The sequence below is a fragment of the Medicago sativa genome, chromosome 7 (assembly GCF_051527215.1).
Source record: "Medicago sativa cultivar Bolivia chromosome 7, Bolivia_mono, whole genome shotgun sequence".
Lineage (NCBI taxonomy): Eukaryota > Viridiplantae > Streptophyta > Magnoliopsida > Fabales > Fabaceae > Medicago > Medicago sativa.
Genome location: NC_140755.1, coordinates 63,014,326 through 63,033,659, shown reverse-complemented (window position 1 = coordinate 63,033,659; position 19,334 = coordinate 63,014,326). Strand labels below are relative to the sequence as shown.

The window sequence follows — 19,334 nt, the reverse complement described above, 5'->3', positions numbered from 1 at the left end:
ATTACGGGCCACATAAGCATTTAGATGTAATTAGGATCAAAACTCAAGTGATTAGAAATTGCAGAGAAATTTTGGAAGGATTAGTAAGTACAGGGACGAAAATTCAAACGAACCCTATTTGCAAGGACTATAGAAATATTTAAGCCTATATTTAATTACAACCAAGTTTTTTGTCCTTATATGTGGTGTTGGATTTTTTTTCACCGATTCTTTTTAAATGAAACTTGTCAAGATTATAGCAGTGCCTCTTAATTGTCAACGACGGCCCTGCACGTACCAAGCCAACAACAATTTGAATTCTTGTAAAGATGAATTTAATACAACAATATGTTTAACATTTACAAGATGTTAAAATAAAATAGTAGTGTTTTATTTTTAATTACTTATCATTCATTTCTTTGATTTTTTTATCACAGATATTATTTAACAATTATTAGACCTTTGATTTTATAAGTATGCAAGAGTGTTTGTGTTGATTTTTCCCATTTTTGAAAAAAAATTATATTATAAATTATTTAACCGCATCTCAAATGTGGTTTGGTTATTATTTTTGTTTGTGCTGAATGAATGATTATTCAAAGGCAAAAGATTCTTATTCAGAGAATGTTTTATTGTATTAAGAAAAAAAGAGAGAATGTTTTATTGTTGCACTTTTATTTTAAAAAATTGTGTCCATAATCTTTGTTTATCCTGAAATCTTAGTACATTCTTTTTATGCTTTAAATGGGAACGAAAGGTTTTAAATTCACCCTCTTGATTTTGTTTTCTCTCTCTCATTCCAAGAAGTTGCCAAATGTTTCACGTAGAAATCTCACCTTTCTATAGTAAAAATATATATATTGTAGAGGATATTTTTTTAGATTTTTTTGTAAGAATGTCGTTGTAGTAGTTGATTAAAAATTAATTATTAGGATTTAAATTATATTCTTTTATAGTTTTGAGGGGAGATCAAATTAAATTAGTATATTGGCCCAATGGATACTTAAATTAAACATACATATCACTATGTGAGCCAGTTGGCAGTTAATGGTTTGTGCACATCATCATACATCTTTTTAATAATAATAATAATAAATGTGTATATATACAACTTAATTACATAATTATCCTACCTCTTTCAATGTAATTACATGTTGACTTTTCCACTTGTGTTCTCACTCTCATTTATATATACACATTTCACCTCCACCTTCTCTATAATTATTTCCATCTTCAAAATTTCTCACTTGTGAAGTTTGAACTTGTTTATTTCCCAGCTATATCTTTGTTAGAAAAAAAAATGAGCAACATAAGCATGGTTGAGGCAAAGCTACCACCAGAGTTCAGATGTCATGCTAGAGATGAAGAGCTTGTGTGTGATTGCTTGATGAAGGTGACACATAGTGATTCCTTTCTCATGATTGATGTTGTCTTAAACAAATGTGAGCCATTTGATATTCCTGGTTAGTATTAATGCTATGAATCTATAATTTGTCCCATCGTTATCATGCATTCCTTTACATATGGTTATTAGTGCCTCATATATACACACACACACATGACATGTTTCATTGTATACATTGTTGTGAAAGTGACTCAAAATTGGAGTTTGGAGGCCAAAAATTGATGTTTGCTGAAAGTACAAATCGGGGCCCGAATGGCAAAAATCGGGGGCCGATTTTGGCTGTCTTTGGGAGCAGTTTGGTACTGGAAAAATCGGCGCCCGAATGGTAAAAATCGGGGCCCGATTTTGCGTGCTGTTTTTTTTCAGAAACGTATTTTTTGGGCCAGATTTGGTACAATTTTATGGGAGTTTCTTTTACTATAAATATAGGCATTGTATCAGTGTAAACCTTGAGATAGAGGGGGCTGAAACAAGGGTTTAGAAAGGCAACAACAAAACTAGGGTTTGTATAGAGTTTGTCTCTTTGGAACAAACACTAGGTTTTGAGGGTTGATTCACCTTGGGAAACACTATTAGGATTGAGTCTCTTCGTTACGGGAAGAGGCTGGGATTTGGGCAGAATTAGGCGGGAGACTTATTCTTGTAATCCATCTCTTTTGTAACGTTACTCATCATATAGTGGAACGGAGGGCTGCTCTCTCCCCCAGACTAGGTCAATTTGGACCGAACAAGGTAAACAGATTCTTTGTGTTCTCTCTTCTTCTTTTCTCTTGCTGTGTTGTTTTCTACTTTTGGCTTGTGATTATAACTGTTCTATTCACTTTGATTATTGGTTGCTTTATTATCCCTTGCTCCACACATCAAGTTGTTATTGGTGTGAGTTTTTCATCGAATTCCCAACAATTGGCGCCCACCGTGGGGCAAGGTCAAAGGATAATCTAGTACCATGGGTTCGAAGTGGGATATTGAGAAGTTTACCGGAGATAACGATTTTGGGTTATGGAAGGTAAAGATGGAAGCGGTGTTAATACAGCAAAAGTGTGAGAAAGCTTTGAAGGGTGAAGGTGCGTTACCGGTCACCATGTCACGTGCGGAGAAGACCGAGATGGTGGACAAGGCCAGGAGTGCCATTGTCTTGTGCCTCAGAGATAAAGTTTTGAGAGAAGTAGCAAAGGAACCAACCGCGGCATCAATGTGGGCAAAGTTGGAATCTTTGTATATGACAAAGTCTTTGGCTCATCGGCAATTCCTTAAGCAACAACTCTACTCATTCAAGATGGTGGAGTCAAAGGCCATCATGGAGCAACTTACGGAGTTCAACAAAATCCTTGATGACTTGGAGAATATTGAGGTGCAACTTGAGGATGAAGATAAAGCTATACTCTTGTTGTGTGCTCTACCGAAATCTTATGAATCGTTCAAAGATACCATGCTCTATGGCAAATAAGGCACTGTTACCTTGGAAGAAGTTCAATCGGCTTTGAGAACCAAGGAGTTGACCAAGTCCAAGGACTTGAGAGTTCATGAAAACGGTGAAGGCCTAAGTGTCACAAGAGGGAATGGTGGAGGTAGAGGTAACCGGAGAAAGAGTGGTAAAAAGTCAAAATCTGAATGCTTTAACTGTCACAAGATGGGTCACTTCATGAAGGATTGTCCGGAGATTAATGGTAACTCCGCACAAATTGTCACTGAGGGTTATGAGGATGCAGGTGCTCTGATGGTGTGGTGTTGTTTGGAGGATGAAGGTGATGTTGGTCACCTTGGGATTGATGCCTAGTGGAGCGGTGTTCGTCTGGAGAGACGTTAAACACTCAACATCAGCCTGGAGAGGCGGTGGTAAGAATACTCATGATCAGTCTGGAGAGGCGGAGGCAACAATACTCATGATCTACCTGTTGAGGTGGAGTTTCAAGGTTGAAGACATAATGGGATGTACGCATTTGCTAGTTGAGGTAAAGTACGCTCAGCTTGAGGTGGAGTTGAACACACCGGTAATGGTACGGCTATGGAGGACCTTGGGTGCTATGCTCTATGGTGAGCAAGGGATTTCTTCATAAGGTTGAAGAATGTACTGCACAGCTTGCGGGATTACCCTAAAAAAAGGCCAAGGGTGATTGGATGCAAGGAGACTTTCAAGGAAGCGGGAGATGTCCTGTGTTGAAGATGTCATGGTGAATGCTTGTGGGACTACCTAAAATACCTAGCGTAGTTAGACTGCAAGGACCTTCGAGAAGGCGGAAGACATTCCGAGGGCTGAAGGGATGGGAGGTGTATACTTGTGGATTACTCTAAAAGCCAAGGGTGATTGGGAACAAGTAGATCTTCAAGGAAGCGGGAGATGTCTCGTGTTGAAGAGGTTATGGTAAAGGCTTGTGGAACTACCTAAAATTCCTGGCGTAGTTAGACTGCAAGTACCTTCGAGAAGGCGGAAGACATTCCGATGGCTGAATGGATTAGGGTGTAAACTTGTGGAGCTACTTGGTGTAGTGGGAACAAGGGAAAGAGCAGCAAGGTGTTGATGTTAAATGGGCATCATCACTAATTTGGAGTCAAGGTGGAGATTGTTGTGAAAGTGACTCAAAATTGGAGTTTGGAGGCCAAAAATTGATGTTTGCTGAAAGTACAAATCGGGGCCCGAATGGCAAAAATCGGGGGCCGATTTTGGCTGTCTTTGGGAGCAGTTTGGTACTGGAAAAATCGGCGCCCGAATGGTAAAAATCGGGGCCCGATTTTGCGTGCTGTTATTTTTCAGAAACGTATTTTTTGGGCCAGATTTGGTACAATTTTATGGGAGTTTCTTTTACTATAAATATAGGCATTGTATCAGTGTAAACCTTGAGATAGAGGGGGCTGAAACAAGGGTTTAGAAAGGCAACAACAAAACTAGGGTTTGTATAGAGTTTGTCTCTTTGGAACAAACACTAGGTTTTGAGGGTTGATTCACCTTGGGAAACACTATTAGGATTGAGTCTCTTGGTTACGGGAAGAGGCTGGGATTTGGGTAGAATTAGGCGGGAGACTTATTCTTGTAATCCATCTCTTTTGTAACGTTACTCATCATATAGTGGAACGGAGGGCTGCTCTCTCCCCCAGACTAGGTCAATTTGGACCGAACTGGGTAAACAGATTCTTTGTGTTCTCTCTTCTTCTTTTCTCTTGCTGTGTTGTTTTCTACTTTTGGCTTGTGATTATAACTGTTCTATTCACTTTGATTATTGGTTGCTTTATTATCCCTTGCTCCACACATCAAGTTGTTATTGGTGTGAGTTTTTCATCGAATTCCCAACATACATATTTATTAGAGCTTCGCTTAAATTCTAAGTTCAAATTTTCTCATAAAGAAATAGGATTATGTTGTTAATTGTGTAAGATTCTTTGAATTTATGCTCGATCCATCAATTTTTCAACTTTTTAACAATAAAGAGAACCTTTATCTTTTTCATCGTTTTAAAACCAGGCTTTTCAAAGCATACTTTAAACACCGAAACAGCAGGGAAAAGAATATTTCTTTGATCTCACACTAAAATTGGTACGCTTACAAACAATAAACTGGTATAATCCATTTAGAACTTCCATGCACTTGCCACAATCACATAATGGATTCCACGATTGGTCCACATGAAAACACCTAACAATTCTAGCACAAACAACAGAAAGCCCAGTCTCAAGTGACTTAATAAGCTCGTAAATTGTTTATGAAGGATAAATACAATTGAACTCAAGTTGATCTGCAATGACAAAACTCATTGGATTTTGAGCAACACCTATGTGAAGACAACCACTGCAGAAAACCAACCTGTGGAAATATAATTAACACCACTAAACTATCAAATAGAAACCTTTTACAAATAACGAATACACAAAGAACTAAAATCCTGCAAAATAGCAAACAACTACAACCGGCAAACCTTGATAAGGTTCCTTCAACAGTTCTTTGAATTCGCTAACAAACTTATCTTTGAGTTCGCATTCAAGCCTTCCCCTGCACCATGGAAAACAGAGATATAAAAACATGGAACAAACCAAGCATCGATGAGAATTCACATAGCAGAAAAAAAAGGTACCTTTCATCAGTTAACTCAAGCTTGGCAAACAGTCATCATCCATTCAACATCATCACAAACACACTCATAATGCAAAGCAATCAACAACCCAATAAAATCTACAAAGACATCAAATAAGACGATAAAAAACACAAGTTATATCTACCACGAAGCCAAAAAATTAGACAGGGAGAAAAATAAAAAGACAAACTTAGTTAGTCCAGTCAAGTCTTGGCTTGTTGATCTTATGAGACATAACCAAAGTCAACCCATATTGATGAATAAAAAAGCCATTATCTAACATAACATTTGTATTTAAATGGAATTTTAACCGGTTTTTGTTTCCAGTAGCTATTTAACCACTCATACTCTCCAGGTAGTGATGACATAAACTGAATGCTCAACAAATATATGGCTTAAATGATCAAGACAATAGGAGGGAATCATCGCCTGCATCTTGTTATCCTACAAAGACAAATAAAAACACAACAAAAAAATTGAGAAAAAAAAAAAATCTTAACATAAAAACTAAGAAAATGGTAAAAAATACAACAAATAACATAGACAAAATAAATATGTTGCATGTGTTGCATAAACTTACATCAATATCAAGAAGGATTAGTTCAATGCTATCAAGCATGCCACGAGAAAAACTGATCTCAACATGCCACATTCTAATAACCCTGACCATAACTCTCCAATCAACCTACCAGACATAAAGGATAACAAACTACTCAACGATATTAACATTTTCTTTTCTTTACAAAATATTATAAAACTTTAGAGATAAATATCTTTATAGACATGAAACAAGTTTAAATATAAGTTGATATAAGGAGATGTGATGGTGACAATAAGGATTTAGGAGACATAAAAATAAACAAAAATCTAAAGCTACGACGGATATATATAAGGAGATGTGATGGTGACAATAAGGATTTTGGTGTCTTATAAGAGATGCAATGGGCACATATATAGGGAAAACCAAGATAGATATAGCTACAACGGACTTAAATCTAAAGCTCGGTTCAAGAAAATAACATGATATAATATAATACTAAAGAAAGATACATTGAAGTAAAGTTAAAATGACCGCATTTAATTTACAAACTGTAGCAAGGTAAGGTAAGAAAAAGGAAATGACTCAGATTTATTATGGTTAATATAATTGTGGGGTTAATTGTGGATATAATGGTTGATACATTGAGACATTTTCCTTGCATCATCATCTTTAATTATTATTTTATGTTAATTGATTAAATATAATATCATCGAATATGTTGGTAAGTCCATTTTGAATCCTATATATAATAAAAAATTCATTTTAAATTGTCCAAACATAACAAATAAGCTCTTTAATTATATAACTTTTTTAAACAACTTTTATTTTTATTAATAAAACAGACATAAAAATTAATAAAACAGACAAAAATTTAGAAAACAAGAGTGGAAATATAAAAATTCAAAAAATATACAAAAAATAAGACATTAACAAATTTAACATGGATGAAAAATTATTTTTTAACTTATTGCATCCAATAATGTAAATGAAGAGGTTTATCCAATTATCCATTCCAAATGAACGAAACATTAATGAATGGTCTAATCACTACTTGTAAGAGTAAAAATATATTAAATCTAATAGGCTTTAGTCAATAAAACAAGAGTGAAAATATGTACCTTTGAAAATTATAAAAAAATATACATTAGAAAATTATAAAAAAAAGGCATTTTAACAAATTTAACACATAAGAAAAATTATATTTTAACTTATTGCATCCATTAATGTAAGTGAAAGGGTTCATCCAATTACCCATTCCAAGCGAATGTGACGTTAATGAGTGGTCTAAACACTAGTTGTATGAATAAATGTATATTAAATATTTTTTTTTTGAACAAACCAAAATGAGATATATTAACAAAAAGTTTTGATCCCCAGCACAAGAAGTGTCATAGGGAACAAAACAAGATTACAAAGAGTTCCGATCAAACCACAAAAGACAACAAGGAAAATTTACATCAGCCAATCCCCAAACAAGCAAGGGGACGCTGCCACCACATATGGTAACCAAAATGAAAGCACACATTTTTTGCTCCCAACCATTTAAGAGATGTAATCTTAACCTTCTCAAGTAATTGTGCAGTTGTTTTTGCTGTATTGACAAATAGTCTCTGATTTCTTTCATGCTAAAAGAACCCAAATACCACAAAGCCAAACCAAATTATCCTTTGTTGGCCATCTATTGCGGAAGAGATGCCATCCGAAACGACGTCGTGGTTGTGCATCTCCTGCCGCATGAGCATTTGATACACACAACGAACGGTGTAACCATCACCAGGTCGCCAAAGCCAAACATCTAATTGAGTATCCTGCAATATAACGTTAGGGTGCGTTTGTTTCAAGTTATATTCGTAGATTACCAGAAATAAAAAGATAGAAATATGTATGCATATGTTTGTTACAAGTTTACTAAATTTTATTCACGGGTATAAAACATTCCTGGGAATAGAAAAAAACTTCTCAAAGAAAAGGGTGGGAATAAAGTTCCCATGAAGATGGGAATAATTTCATATGTAATTCCTATTATATTTCCTATTTTTATGGTTCCTGGGAATATTATAATGTTAAACAAACATCTTTTTTCTATAAACCTTGGAATAAAATTCTCATCTTAAAGTTCCAAGGAATGTTGCTCCTAGGAATAAATTTAGTAAACTTGAAACAAACACACCCTTAGTAAGCAAGTTCCTAATCTCCACTACCAACTCCTCCTCCCAAGCAACCAAACGACGTCTCCACCTCCAAGCCTCCCCGTGTTCTTCCCAACCTAATGCGTACATCTCTCCCACTGACAAGTCCTTATGAATCGATAAGTCAAAAAGTCTCCTAAATCTCTCCATAAAAGACTTCGTCCCCACCCAACAATCCGACCAAAAGAAAGAATTTAATCCATTGCCTAAATGTTTTGTAATACTTTCTTCAAACCAACTCCCACCCTCCACACCTATTCCATTTTGAATTTTTACTATCTCCCTCCACCAAGTTGACCCCGTCGCACCACCCTCCCTTAACCGCCCTCTGTGTTCCCCAAAACGGGAATACAACACCTTATACCATAAGCCCTCCCTATCCATTAAACACCTCCAACACTATTTGCCCAGAAGAGCAATTTTAAACTCTTGTAATCTCCTTACCCCTAAACCGCCAACCCCTTTATTCATACAAATAGTGTTCCAGTCTACCCAAGCAATTTTTCTCTGATCCTCACCCCCACCCCAAAAAAATTTAATTAAAATAGATTCAATGCAGGAGATTATACATGCGGGAGCTCTGAAAAAAGAAAGGGCGTAGACAGGCAGTGAATACAGGACAGACTTAAGGAGAATCAAGCGACCACCATAAGACAAGTTTCTACGTTTCCAATCCGACAATCTAGATTTTATGCGCTCTAAAACCAGATTCCAAAAAATCAAGCATCTAGCATCACCACCAATGGGCAGCCCCAGATACATAAAAGCAATTTTACCAATTTTGCAAGACAAAATATGAGTAGCTTCTTGTAACCAGGATTCAGCAATATTAATACCCACAACCAAACTCTTGTGATATTTCACCTTCAAACCAGACATATTCTCAAAAAGAACCAAGATTGCCCTCAAATCACGAACATTTGCCCAACTTTTAACACCTAACAAAAGCGTGTCGTCCGCAAATTGCAAATGGGAAAGCATAGTAGGGTTGTGCGAACCTCATTAGCTATTAGAACACCATCAAGGATTTGTCGATCTTTTACAAATGCTGACAGTGTGTCTGAGATTACCGTTCCCATTACATTACGTAAACGGTTTGCCAACAACTTTGCCAAAATTTTATATAAGCATCCCACCAAAGCAATGGGGCGAAAATCATTTAGACGGTGCGGTTTGTCAATCTTTGGAATGAGAACGATGAAAGTGTTATTGATTCCTTTAGAGAAACGACCGTTGCGATGAAATTCCAACACAAACCGCAGAATATCACCTTTCATATCCTGCCAAAAGTCTTTAATAAAACACAAAGGAATGCCATCCGGACCCAGACTTTTGTAACCATCACAGTCCCACACTGCAGCCTTAACTTCCGCCTCTGAAAACGGGCATGTGAGAGCATTACCTTCCAACACGGATGATTGTCGAAAGTTCATACCATCCACCCTAGGCCTATTCATATTAGACGCCTGATAATGATGATGAAAGTGACTAAAAACTGCTTCCCTGACTTCGGATACACCCTCCATAACATTCCCTTCAACTGAAATAGAAGAGATCGTATTTCTTCGACGTCTGCTAGACATAATTGCATGAAAATATTTAGAATTTGCATCTCCTTCCCGAAGCCATAGTAATCGCGATTGTTGCCACGAGATACTAGTGTTTTCCCTAGACAAAGAATGTAAATCAGTTGACATGTCATATAAGTCCGCCATATCCTCCTCAGACAAGTCGTTCACCTCACCCCTAGCCTCCAAAACGTCAATTTGGGTTTTAAGAGAGAGAATCTTGCCTGCAAGTTGTGTGAATGAGTTAAATGCCAATCCTTAAGAGCAATCTTGACATGTTTCAATTTTTCCTTTAAAACAAAACCTCCCCAACCCTCCAAGTGAAAAGATTGTAACTTCGAACGGACAAATTGATTATACCCAGGAAATTCGGACCAACACTTCAACATGCGCACCAGTTTCTGTTCCTAATTAAAATCGTCAACCGATAACACTAACGGACAATGATCTGACAAACCACGCATACAAGAGACTTGCATACAAGTCGGCCATCTATTACACCACTCTTCTAATAACAAAAAACGATCAATACGACTCATTGAAGTACCATCTCTCTTGTACCAAGTAAAGTTGCGTCCTTGAAGTGGAAGATCCACTAACACATTACAATCGATAAAGTTATTGAAGGGGTCACAATCAAAAGAGCAAATTGCAACCCCTCTCGATTTTCGTTCATCCATACTCCTGACAGCATTAAAATCACCGCATAAACAAATGTTTTTCCCCACCAGCCTTTGGAGATGCTCCGTCAAAGAATTCCCCACAAGGCGCATAAATAGTGAACAGATAAAATTCATCATTCGAATCAATGAAACGCCCATGAATTATTAAAACATGATCCAAACTAAAAGAAGACCACACCTCCACAACCGATGAATCCCACATAATTAATAGACCACCAGACGTCCCGACAGCCGGGCGGAAAGAATGAGAATGAGTCAAAATACCCCACAAAGATGCACAAAAAGTGTCATCAATAACAGCCAATTCCGTCTCCTGAATACAAACAATGGACGAATTCTTTTCAGTTAATAATTTACGCACTTCCGGCCTTTTATCACCACCTCCAAACCCCCTAACATTCCAGGAAAGGATCTTCATTATACCCTCTTCCTCCCCTTCTCAACCCTCCCCCACAACTCACTCCTTCTGCGTCCCCTCATCAACCACCTCCCCACTCTTTTTCTTTTGTTTCCGACCACTTGACAACACTCTAAATTGATTAGCTTTATCATTATAAAATTTTACCCCTAAGGACCTTCCAAAGCAATTGATATCCCCTTTGACAACTTCATCCTTGTCTCGCAATACCACCCAATTCTTCCAGTCGTTATTAACTGAAGCTGAGGAAGAAGACTCTGGCACAAGTGACCCTTTACTGATAGCATCATTCAACGCCTTTGAACTCGTCATCCTTCTGCGCCTATGCACCTTCTTCATAAGTAATTTTAGAACTTGTTTACGGTCATCAACAGGTAGTCGAGCAATTTTCTTTAAATTCCGTGCAGAACGTTTCAACTTGTGACAAGGTGCGGTTTTCTGTGGTAAAGTATCATCCGTCACAATTTTAGACGACTTGGCCTTTGTGTTCAACATGATTTTTGAAGGTTGTTTGGACGAAGATACCACTCCCACGTCCCCATGCACATGATCTTGTAACCACTATATACTCCATGGTCCTGAGTTGATTGAACGTGCTGCACATGGAGGGCAAGAATTTTATCGTCTCCGTCGAACACACTTTTCTTTATTATCACCATCATGCTCAATTTGCAAATGCGGAGCCGATGCTTGCATGGCTGGAACCGAACTTTGCTTTTCTCCCTGAGCATGAATATCTTCTTTATGTGAGACATTGAAATCCGAAATCTGAATAGGTACATGATTCATATCAATTTTAGAAACAACATTCTTGCCACAGACAACTTTGGTCACCTCTTGTATGTTATTCACCAAACATTGATCAACATCTACATCAGTAGCCCAATCATCAACCATACTATCAACAAGATCATCCACATGTTCAACATTTTTCAGGTGCCACGTTATCATAAAATTTATCATGTATTGAAGCCCTAGAGTTAGCATCATCATCCAAGAGACACGCATCCTCCCCAATAGTATAACCCCATTCTTCTACAATTTTTATTTCCACCAACCCTCCATCTATTAAAATGATTTCCGTTAAATTTAGTACTTCTAATGATGACGTTGCCAAGAGAACCCTTGCGTAATCAAACCGGTCTTTTGCAATAGTACTCTCATCCAGCCGTAAAAATCTACCATTTTCAAAGATTGCCAACTTGAAAAGCTCCGTATTCAAAGCATGAATAGGTATACCATAAATACGCACCCAAGCTCCTCGCTCAAATTTAATTACATCCTGAGTCCAGCGTACCGGGTTTGTAAAAAATAAATTGAAAAAATCCTGAGCCTCAGCCATCACCATCATAACATCCGTATTCGACACACACCGGATATAGACTTTATTGGCGCCAACCGGAATAAAATCTAAGTCATCGAAACCTGCGTCCGCAATACGAGTCTAAATTATCGGAATAGCTTCCCCATTTAAAACTGTAGCAATCACACCTTTGCGTGCCCACAATAAATCATCAGCTTTAGATTTATATGACCGCACCAATTTACAACCACTCACATTGTTGTTGATTTCTCCCTTACCACCTTGAACAGCTGCTACAAATGATTTTGGAACCACACACTGCTGTACCCCCTTCAGTCCTATCTCCCTCGGTCTCACTCCCTCAACACCTCTCACACCACCTCCTTGACCTCCTTCTTCCCTCACCTTCACGTTGCCCAACTTCACATCCTTCCTTACCTGATCAACATCTCCCCCACCTTCTTTAATTTTTACCCCATGCTCACTTTTATCTCCCTCACAATCTTTTTTCAACTCCTCCTACTTCTTCCTCAAACCACTCACTCCCCGAACACCCTCATTCCCTCTCGGCTCAATCTGCTCCAAAGGCTTACGATTAAAGTCAGCAAATTTTGCCCATACACAAAACTGACCAAAAGTGATGTTATTCAAAGCTTTTAACAATTTCTCCGCATCCCTAACATTCGCAAATAGAACAAAACCATAAATATGTCCCTGTTTGTTCCTTTTCCTTGACAAAAATAAATTGTCCATAATGCCGCACACCTCAAATGCTTCTTTCGCTATAAAATAAGGCACCATATCGGGCACGTTGGTAAAATAAAATGTTACGTACCGTCAGAATTCTGAAGTTGTGATCATATCATCATGATGCAGAGATACCGCACCTGCACTTGTTTCCTTATTCACATCCAATTGATAGTCCTGATGCATATCAGATGGAAACTCCAACCTTTCCCAAATTGAGTTACGGTCATGATGTGAATTCCGAGCCTGAACACCATAACGAGTCCCACGCTGCATAGGGTTTTCATGAATACCGTACACATCGTTGTCGTGAAACCGCGATGTAGACCTAAACCTAGACTATCGCTCCTGCCCTTCCACAGAACCTCCTTGCCGCTTGAAATCCCGTTGCCTGTCCTGTCCTCAAACCACCTGTCCCTGCGCTTTCCTCTTCCGCACTCTCACCACAGTCCAATCATCCCCATCCCACCCCTTTTCTGGCTCCCTGCTTGGCCCCCTTCCCCTATTTGTCCTCTCCTCCGGCGAAGAATGGCGCCGGTGTGATTGATCGTGGCGATGCCGCGAAAAATTACCTCTCTTGGTCTCTTTGTCGCTCTCTCTCATGCTCTCTCTTGAACAAAAAAATATGTCATCATTATTTATTTATTTAATAGGTCTCATTCATGAAAGGTTCGAATCAGTATTCTTCATTTTGACAGGTTCGAATTAGTATGCTTCATTCAAGAAAGGTTGGAATTTGTATTCTTCATTTTGGCCTCCACCACAAAAAAAATATTTTAAAATTATAAAAAATAATAAGAGATCTTAGCAAATTCAAAACTAATTTATTGATATAACCGGCGTATATTTATAATTGATTGTGTTCTAATTTAATATTAACTCCTCATGCATGTGAATGCAAAAATAATAAATTAACCACTATCTTAGAAGTATTTTGGTTAAAAATAAATTATTGCACCTTGATATTAAAAAAAAAATTAATGAAATGGAACAATTAATTTTTAAAGACGGGACTTATCAAGATGGTCCAAATAAAAATATTTGAAATATTATCATAATCATAGAATAATAAACTAAAATAAGATATAAATCATACCACGAAAGACACAGAACCAAACCAATCGACAACATAGATTAATCTACACATAAGACACATGCAAACAACACTAAAGAATTTTATCATAAACCTAAGACAAGTTTCCCATATGCCTACCCCTTCCAACTTTTTCAATTATAACTAAATCCTGGTCATTGACCTCAATGCATCCTTCAATGTATTTTCTTTTGTCATTGACCTTTGTATCTTGGCAAAAGTTGAGATCATATGGAGAATGAATTATGATATTGACATTTTTAAGATCCTAAAAGTCATTCCTTGCAACCAAACCTCCAAGATAAATTTCAGAAAACACTTTGTAATCTAAAATATACTCCTGCACATAGTAATAAGTTAAAAAAACTTAAAAATAAAAATAAAACAATAAACCCTATCACAAAATCAAACACACATTAATATGACCATGAAGACTATAATCAATGGGACTAAGGACACATCTATCAAACACGGATGGGTAAAAACACGTCGGACCTCATAAGACATAGAACTTAAAGAAAAATCACTCGATATTTTCTCAACCTCAAAAATCATTGGATCAGCAAACAACAAATCATTCTCATCTGGATACAAAGAAGAACCCTCGTGCTACACAAAAACAAAATAAAATTATTGATGCAACAATGAAATTACAAATGAAATTCATAAAAAGACCAAGAAAAAAAAATTCAATCAACAACATACATGTCAAGGAAGCAAGCTTCTTAACAATCATGCATGAGGAGGAAAGCTTCAATGTCGAAACCACTGACACTCACCTGTATCCTAAACCTATAAAAATATTTACATAACTTAACAATCAATAATCCAATATTTTCATCAATTAAATGCATGTTCAATCGCCTAAAACTCGGTAAGATATCGTGAAACAAAATAATTAATTGCCTAGGTTCATCCAACAAGAATTGGTGATCAATCCACTTATCGACACCCTCATCAACACCAAAATAGCAAGAAACCACAATAAACAAAACCTTCATCCTTGGATGAGATAAATTTAAAAAAACTCCTAATATACCTATCACTAACAAATTTATGTAATCCAACAATTTGAGATATTTTAAACATAATTGACCAAAGTAATAAACAAATATGAAGGGGAGAAGACTGAATTTCATTGTGAGTAAAATTTGGTCACTCACAATGAAATTTGGTCATCTCCCCGTCATATTTGTTTATTGATTTGGTCAATTATATCTATAAGATCTCAAATTGTTGGTTTGCATGAATTTGTTGGTGATAGGTCTATTAGGAGTTTTGTTAAATTTATCTCATCCAAGGATGAAGGTTTTTTTATAATGGTTGCTTGCTATTTTGGTGTTGATGAGGGTGTTGACAAGTGGATTGATCACCAATTACCGTTGGATGAGCTTAGGTATTTAATTATTTTGTTTCACGATATCTTCCCGATTTTTCGGTGATTGAACATGCATTTAATTAATGAAAATGTTGGATTATTGATTGTTATGTTATGTAAATTTTTTTATAGGTTTAGGATGTAGGTGAGTGTCAGTGGTTTCGACATTGAGGCTTTCTTCCTTATGTGTGATCAGATTGTTAAGAAGCTTGCACCCTTGACATGCAAGTTGTTGATTGAAATGGTGTTTTTTTTCTTGGTCTCTTTATGGATTTCATTTGTAATTGCATTGTTGCTCCAATAATTTGATTTGGTTTTTGTGTATCACAAGAGTTCTTTATACCTAGATGGGATAGATTCGTTGTATGTCGATCCAATGATTTTTTAGGTTGAGAAAATATCGAATGATTTTTCTTTAAGTTCTGTCTTACAAGGTCCAACATATTTTTATTCATCCTTGTTTGATAGACGTGTTCCTCAAACCCATTGATTATAGTTCTCATGGTCATATTAAGGTGTGTTTGATTATGTGATAGACTTTATAGTTTGTGTGTTCTGATGTTCTTTTAAGTTTTTTTAACTTATTACTGTGTGCAGGAGGATATTTTGGATGACAAAGTGTTTGATCATTATGAAATTGATCATGAAAATATAAATACCATAATTAATTTTCCATCTAATGTAAACTTTTGCCGAGATACAAAAATCAATGACAAAAGAAAATACACTGAAGGATGCGTTGAGGTCAATGACCAGGATTTAATTATAATTGAAAAAGTTGGAAGGGAGGTTTATGATAAAATGGTTTAGTGTTATTTGCATGTGCCTTATGTGTTGATATGTGTTGAGTAATCTATGTTGTCGTTTTCAATCAAATTGAGGAAAATTGAATTCTCAAAGGAAGAAATTGAGAAAAACTCACCATGAGGAAGAAAAGAGGTGAAGTAGCTACAAAACATAAGCTCCGAAGCGGCAGAGGCCTTTTCCGTCATGGTGGCCGCCAACAACGAAGCTCCGGTCGTGATTCTTTTTAGGAGAAAAGATGAGGTTTAAAAAAATCAAACTTTTCCAATCTATCAATAAATTGAGGGCTTTTGAAGAGGAAGATCAGAGAATCAAAATGGTGGTTCTAATGGTGGTTCTATTTTCATTTAAGGTGCTCGGATTTTGCCGAAAACTTAGTGAGAAGGTGGATATGGTGGTGGATTTGGAGAAGCATCGGCTGATACACATTATAGAAGGAGGAAAGAGAAGGAAAGAAACGTGTGGTGCATGTGTTTTGTTCAGCCAAATAAACTATATAATATTATAGGGTTAAAGATATTTCTAGTCCCTACAAAATCACAAGTTTTAATTCTAATCTCTATAAAATTCTAATGGTAATTTTATTCCTTCAAAATTTAATATTTTGTAAGAATAATCCCTATTTTGAAAACTTTTTACCAAAAATGGACACTTTTAGTCCTTTAAAATAGTCCCTATAAAATGCAAATAGGGACTAAAAGAGAATAAAAAATTTGTAGGGACTAAACTTAAAAGCTTGTGATTTTGTAGGGACTAAAAACATGTTTAACTCTGTATAACAACAACAACAACAACAATAATAATAATAAGTGAAAGTTCCTTAAAAAAAATAATAAGTGAAAGTTATTTATAGTTTCTATTTTTTTTTTTGACAATTTTATAATTTCAATATGTAAAATGGTTTTCATCTTAATTTTAAGCCTCTAATGCCAAAAACCAACAGTTTCTTCTGGGGAGGAAAGCTAGGAGATAAATTTTTGTCTTTATAACAATTTGCAGGAGACACGTCAAGAAAAGCCAATGACCATCATGAATCATCATAAACAATAACTCAAAGTTCAAACCATCATACTTCCCTAATGTCAAAGATCTATAAGTTAAAATTAATATATATGATTGTGGCTTGTACCAACTTAATTGCAACTTATAGGTTACATACTGATTTTCTCTAGAAAATGGTTTATAATACTTATTGGGTTGCTAGTAACTTACTACTTTTTTCCATCAGCAGAGGTACCTACATTCAAATATAACCATAATAGTACTACATGAAAAAAAAAGAGAGAAAGCTTACCAATCTCCTCTGCGATTCCACCAGATATATTGTTTGGAGGTGAGAATCTCCTTTAGCTGAAGCGCAGTAGAGACGACCCCATTAGTTGAAGCGCAGATGTGCCTTTTAGTTGTATCCCATTCCTCGACGGCCTCCACAATTCAAGTCCCTGCGAATGCAGACGAGGAGTTATGTTACTGCTTATGGTCAGAATAATCTTACTTATTAGAAGCTAACCACATTTCAAAAACTTTAAGGTAATTATTGTTTACAATTATTTATCAAAATGGCAGCAAGTAAAAGAAATAACTTACACCAGGCAAACAAAGGTACCAATGCAAATAAAAGCAACAATTTATGCTAACAACAACAATCAATGTGTATGTTCTTTAGAAAATACACAAGAATGTTACATAGCAGCAAGATGTTTTGCTCATCATTAACAGTTACCCAAATGTTATAGATAGAGACCAAGTAATAAGAATGTATAGTTACTCCACTGCTAAATAATCATTTATTTCATAGAAACTTCATTGTTGAATATATCAAAACAAAGAACAAAAAGCAATCAAGAAAATGATTGAAGACGTTGATTACTCTAGAATAGGAATTTGAAAAAAGTTACATACATTCAACAACCAAATTCTGCGAGTTTTAACAAATTGAAGATGACATTGATCATAATAGAAAACAAAAAGGAAAATTAACGAGAAAATGAAAATTGAAATCAGAAATTGAAGCATGAGAGAATAAAAATTACATATCATTGATTGAATTGGTTGATATGCACAAATGTGTTAACTCAAACCACTGTTAAGAACCAAATCATTATCCTTCAAGGTAGAGTAAAAACGAAGAAGGTGAAACTATGATTTAGGGTTTGGAAGTGGGGCTTGGGATTAGAGATCACTCAAAAATGCATTTCCTACTGATGATTCCAATGGTATTCACTCCTAAAATGCGTCAATCAATCAGAGATTGAGGAGGATGTGATTGACGGAAGAGGGAAGAGAATGTGATCCACCAGAGGGTGATGTGGTTTGATGCGGTTGATCGGAGAATAAGGAGGATCGACAGAAGACGGAGAAGAATGCGATAGATCGGAGACAGAGAGAACGTTCGATCGGAGATGGAGGAAGACACGAGATTGTGAATCTTTCAAAGTAAAAAGTAAATAAATAAATTATTAGAAAAATGCTATTTAAAGCAAAAATAACCTTCCCGACTATTTCATGACACATGTGGCAATGTGGCATGTATGCCACTCATCCACTTTTTCAAGATTTCCATATTTTTCTCCCCCACCTCCCGTGATATCTACTAAAAGCTGCTTTTTGATTGGCTTTTTTCATTTTTGATAATTATTTGTCGCTGTAAATAGAATGGCTGAAATTATTATAATTATTTTTTGAATGTAAATTATTATAATTATAATTATTAAAACCAAAAGATAACAATCCGTATTTCTTTCCCTCAAAAAAAAATCGTATTTCTTATTTATTTTTTTGAAAAAGCTAAATTAACCCACCTAAATTGACATTAACCCACCTAAATTGACACCGGTGAGAATCAAACCTGAGACCTCAAGGAGGAGCACACTGCCAGGTCCCAAACCAATACCACTAGGCCAACCCAAGTGGGTTAATAATCCGTATAAATTTTTTTGTAGCAATTAGCGTATTTTCTTGTAGTGGAAATTTATTAAAAAAAACATGAAAGATATTTATAATTATATTTTCTATATATTTGTATATTTAAAAAAAATTGTCAACAAATGTTTTAGAGTCGGATAAGCCGACGCTATAACTTTTAGAGATGTGTAACATTGTGTAGGTTAGGCTAATGCTAGGTCGACGCTATATATTAGCATCAGTAGGGCTGGATAAAGA

The 19,334-nt window shown here is 36.0% G+C and overlaps 1 long non-coding RNA gene across 1 annotated transcript; it reads left to right on the top strand.

The window, feature by feature from the left end:
* The first annotated feature begins 1,042 nt into the window (after positions 1 to 1,042).
* On the top strand, positions 1,043 to 17,399 carry LOC146907528 (uncharacterized). The gene is made up of 2 exons (XR_015018130.1): positions 1,043 to 1,442; positions 17,172 to 17,399. It is a non-coding gene; the product is annotated as an uncharacterized LOC146907528 (long non-coding RNA).
* Positions 17,400 to 19,334: the final 1,935 nt, after the last annotated feature.